This window comes from Phalacrocorax carbo, unplaced genomic scaffold (assembly GCF_963921805.1).
Source record: "Phalacrocorax carbo unplaced genomic scaffold, bPhaCar2.1 SCAFFOLD_38, whole genome shotgun sequence".
NCBI classification, from domain to species: Eukaryota; Metazoa; Chordata; class Aves; order Suliformes; family Phalacrocoracidae; genus Phalacrocorax; species Phalacrocorax carbo.
In genome coordinates this window covers 607,438-612,519 of record NW_026990518.1, presented here as the reverse complement: position 1 = coordinate 612,519, position 5,082 = coordinate 607,438, and positions in this window count along the sequence as shown.

Sequence of the window (5,082 nt, the reverse complement as noted above, 5' to 3'; positions counted from 1 at the left end):
GTATATGCCTGAATGTCCACTGCCTCTGTTATGATGAGATCTATTAAGTAAATTAGATGCTCAAGTAACTTTTAAAGATGGAGAGATTAAATTACTAATACCAGAACAGAATCAAAAGCCACAGAGGCGAGAGCGTTTATGTTACAGGATTCCTCCAGGGAGGAACAGGTTCCCGAAGAAGTGGAAAACGTAGTAATTCCTTTGGTTTGAGCGAGCGGAGCTCCGGAGCGACCTAAGCGGGCAGAGCCGGTAAAAGTAACCTTAAAGCCTGGAGCCAAGCCGGTAAGACAAAAACAATACCGTATTAAGCGAGAGGCTCGAAAAGGATTAGAGAAGTTAATTATAAATTTTTTTCAGAATGTGAGCTCTTAATAGAATGTGAATCAGAATATAGTACTCCTGTGCCGCCAGTAAAGAAATCTAGAGGCAAAGAGTATTAGCTGGTTCACGATTTAAGGGCTATATCTCAGGTGGTCCAAGATCTACATCCGGTAGTAGCTAATCCATACACTTTACTGACCTCTTTTAAAGGAGGAGCATAAATGGTTTACTGTACTAGATTTGAAGGATGCCTTCTTTTGCATACCTCCAGGCATAAAAAGTCAAAGCCTATTTGCTTTGGAATGGGAAAGCCCCACCACAGAATGAAAGACACAGCTAACATGGACCGTACTTCCACAAGGATTTAAAATTAGTCCTACGATATTTGGGACTCAGCTGGCAAGAAAAAAAATTAGAAATATAGAAATGTATAGAAAAAACAGAACCCAGGGAGAGGCATACTGTTACAGAATGCAGACGACATTCTGATAGTGGCAGAAAGTAAAGAATAATGTTTTGAAATTTTTAAATTTTCTGGGCCAAGGAAGATGCGGAGTTTCCAGAAACAAAACCCAAATAGGAGAAGAAGCAGCCATTTATTTAGGATTTGAAATATCTCAGAGACAAAGACAATTAGAAAGTGAAAAGAAAGAAACTATTTGTCAAATTCCCGAACCTTGCGGCCCGAAGGAACTGAGAGCTTTTCTGAAAATAGTGAAATAGCGTCAGCTCTGGATTCTGAACTACAGACTGTATGTAAAACCATTATACGAGGCACTGAAAGAATCAAAGGATAAATATTTAACCTGGACGCCCGGATGCCAAACGGCATTCAAAGAACTGAAAAGAGCCTCAGTGATGGCCCCTGCATTAGGCCTACCCGATTTCACTAAACCTTTTGAGCTGTTTGTCCACGAAAGACAACATTTAGCCCTTGGAGTGCTGACACAGCGACTGGGAACCTGGAAGAGACCCGTGGGCTACTTCTCCAAACAACTCGACCACGTGAGTAAAAGATGGCCTGGATGTTTACGGGCAGTGGCAACAGCAGCGCTGCCGATCCAGGAAGCCCCAAAGTTAACAATGGGACAAAAGATGACAGTATGTGTCCCGCACATAGCGGTGACTGTTTTAGAACAAAAGGGGGGTCGTTGGCTATCCCTTAGCAGAATGTTGAAATATCAAGTTGTTCTGTTAGAACAAGACCATGTGGAATCGAAGGCTACTGCTATACTGAATCCTGTATGTTTTTAACAACAGAAAACCTTACGGACAATTTCGAACACGATCGCTTGCTAACTATTGAACAAGTCTATTCCAGCAGACCAGGCCTGAGACACAAACCTCTGGGAAAATCCTGATCTGGAGTTGTTTACAGATGGAAGCAGCTCTGGGCGAGAAGAGAATGGCCGGATATGCTGTCGTTATCACCGCCGAGGGAATGGAGTCAGGGGCGCTGCCTGCGAACACCTCAGCACAGAAAGCAGTATTGGTAGCGTTGAAGCGAGCTCTGCGAATGGCAGAAGGACGAAGGATAAATATCTAGACTGATTCCAAACATGCATTTGGTGTGATCCACGATCATGGAGCTACTGGGAAGGAAAAAGGACTGCCATCAGCCCAAGAATCATTGATACAGCATAAAGAAGACATTCTCCAACTTCTGGAAGACGTGCAGAAACCAAAAGAAGTGGCGGTAAAGCGTTGCAAAGCTCATCGATTCGGCCAGACGGCTGTAAACATAAGCAAACGATTGACAGATAAAGCTGCAAAGAGGACTGCAGAGCAAGGTATCCTTGCACTAGTACCAGTAAAACAGATCGGAATTCCAAAGTTGAAACCGAGATTATTATAATAAATTGGATGAGCAATTAGCAGAACAATTGGAAGCATCACAAAACACAGAGATGGTAGGTAACACCAGAAAAACAAGTAATAATAATAACAACCCCACAAGTTATGACAGAACTTGCAAAAGAAAAGCATGAGCAAACACATTAGGGTGTAGATGCTACGGTTTTGAGTTTAAAAGCATCTGTAGCGTGTGTAGGCATGACAAGAACAGTTAAACCCATGGTAGCTAAGTGTCCAATCTGTCCTAGAAATAATCCCCTGAACCAAAGGAAACCACCTTTAGGAGTAACAAAACAAAAAATTCTCCCGGAAATTATTAGCAAATTAAGTTTTCTGAGTTACCCAGACAAAATAGATATAGCAGTATTTGTTAGTGCTGATGGACAAGTTTTCTAGTTGGCCAGAAGCTTTCTCGTGCTGCACCAACAAAGCTAGAGTAGTAGTTAAGATGTTGCTGAAAGAAATAATACCAAGATTTAGAGTGCCAACAGGAATGTCCTCTGAGAGAGGACCACATTTTTTTGCAGAGGTAGTTCAACAAATTAATAAAATTTTGGGTATAAAATGGAACCTGCATATGCCCTAGAGACCACAATCAAGTGAAAATTTTGAGAAGATGAACCAAACACTGAACTGACATAGTGGAATATTATTGATCTAAGATGGAAGTATTGAGAAAATGATTATTTCAAAACTTCCAAAGGGGGGAAATGTAACCAAAGCGATGAAATCAACCAACCAGAGACGGTGTTCCATTACGGGAACACGGAGCGTACGAATCAGCGCATCTGTCGATCTGCATTTTAGTCCCTAGGCGATCGTTAATGTCAGCAGAACAACAGACAACGTGCTTCTGTCAGAAAAGGATGACAAAACGCGGTTTCGTGTAGCGCACTGAGAAAACTAGCCAAGACTGCCAAGATTAAGAGCCAAGAAGGTAAAAGGCAATTCTGGCAGGGGGAGATCGCGACCACCGACTCACGGACCACCACCGAGCCTGCGCAGTGATTTACATACGGAACGAGCCAGTTTGTACCGATCAGTAGACAGGACGATAATGAATATGTATGAATACGTAAAATTTTGATCTACAAATTCTACGGGAAAGGTGTGTGAGGTACGCACGCCAGGAGAAGCGATCCCCCGTGCATCTGGCGCCGTGAACAAAGAACGCCTGCTCTTTAATACTAAATCGGCGTTGAGGAGTTGTTTCCGATTTTACCGCGTTTTTCGGTAACACACGGAGTCAGACCAAGAGGGCCAGAGAAAGACAAAATACCGACAGGCTACAGGACAGAGCAGGAGGAATAAAAAAATAAAAACGGAGCCAGAGCCAGGCAGAGAGAGGCGGAGAAAGAACAAGTAGCCACAGGCTACAGGACAGAGAGAGGGAGGCCTGAAAAGACGGGGAGGCAGGGAGCCACTCAGAGCGAGATGGAGAAAGAAGGGGCGGGGGGGCGCCAAAAAAAAAAAATAAAAAAATTTTGCAGCAGGTAAGGAAAGAGAGGGGGCCAGGGGGGAGAGACAGGGAGGGCCCAGGACGCACAAGAGAGGCAACGGGGCCCCAGTGGCCCAGGACTCACCGCGACTCTCGCTCTCAGCGCTGCTGGCACAATTTAGCCGTTCAGATGCTTCTTTCCCCTCCTCTCCGCCCTGCCTCTTCTGCAGCTCCAGACTCTAGGCCGTCCTCCACCTAAAGAGGATACATGGGTGTCTTACCGCTCTTACGAGATGAGGCTTCCTAGGCACGTAGCCTAGCTCGCTCGTGCACTACACGCCCGTACCCAACTCCCGGTTACGCGTACAGACCCTGCGGTGCACGTTGGTGGCCTGGCCCGCTGCGGGCTACGAAGGGGGATCCTCCCTCCCTCACCTGCAGGGACAGGCTCTCTCTTGCCTGCGGCAGGAAGGCAGCTGGCAGCCAGAGCGCCTTCAGTTTCTTCTGCTTTACCTTTCGTTGGCGTCTCCAGCTTCAGCCGAGGCAGCTCCTGTCCACAGCCGGGAAGGGCTCTGTGTGTCCCTTTTCGCCCCCGCGCTGCGAGGATGGCAACGCCGGGCAGAGAGAAGCCACGCAAGCCTGAGACGGCTGCAGTCAACGGCATCCCCGGGGGAAGGACAGACAACCACGTCCTCAGCACGGTCTCTGGGAGAGGGAAAGAAGAAACAGCGACCGTCATTACCGTCGATCGACCCTGGCCAAAGCCCCTCCTTGCGCAGGGGCTTCTGGACACACCGCCCCTTCCCCGCGCTACTGCTAAGGGCCCCTGCGCCGAGGGGGAATCCAGTGCGCTCGAGGGCCGGCTCGCTGCCTTCACGACAGGGCCTGGGGGCGGCCAAGGGCTACGCAGCACGCTTACGGGGAGGTGCCGGGGCTGGGGGCAGGCGCACGGGGCAAGGGGGGGCCAGGGGAGGCTGAGCGGGAGCTCCGGTGAGCCGGGGAGGCGGCGGCCATCATCTGCGCCCTGGGCAGGGGGAAAAGGTCCTCCTCCTTTCCCTCTTCCCTTCTGTCAGCTCCCGGGGAACTCACCGCTTCTCGGGGAGCGGCCGCACCTGGAAGCCCCCAGAAATCAACACGAATCCAACCCCCAAAATACACCGCGCGTACCGTACGCGGCACGGCCGCCCGGCACCCGAGCGCCGGAACACCGCGCCTCCCGCCGCGCCCCGGCGAGCCACGTGACAGGGCCGGCAGCCACTGCGCCAGGACTACAGCTCCCGGCATGCTCTGCGCCACAACACGGCCGCCCGGCAGCCCCCCGCCGCAAGGACTACAGCTCCCGCCATGCTCTGCGCCACAACACGGCCGCCCGGCAGCCCCCCGCCACAAGGACTACAGCTCCCGGCATGCTCTGCGCCACAACACGGCCGCCCGGCAGCCCCCCGCCGCAAGGACTACAGCTCCCGGCA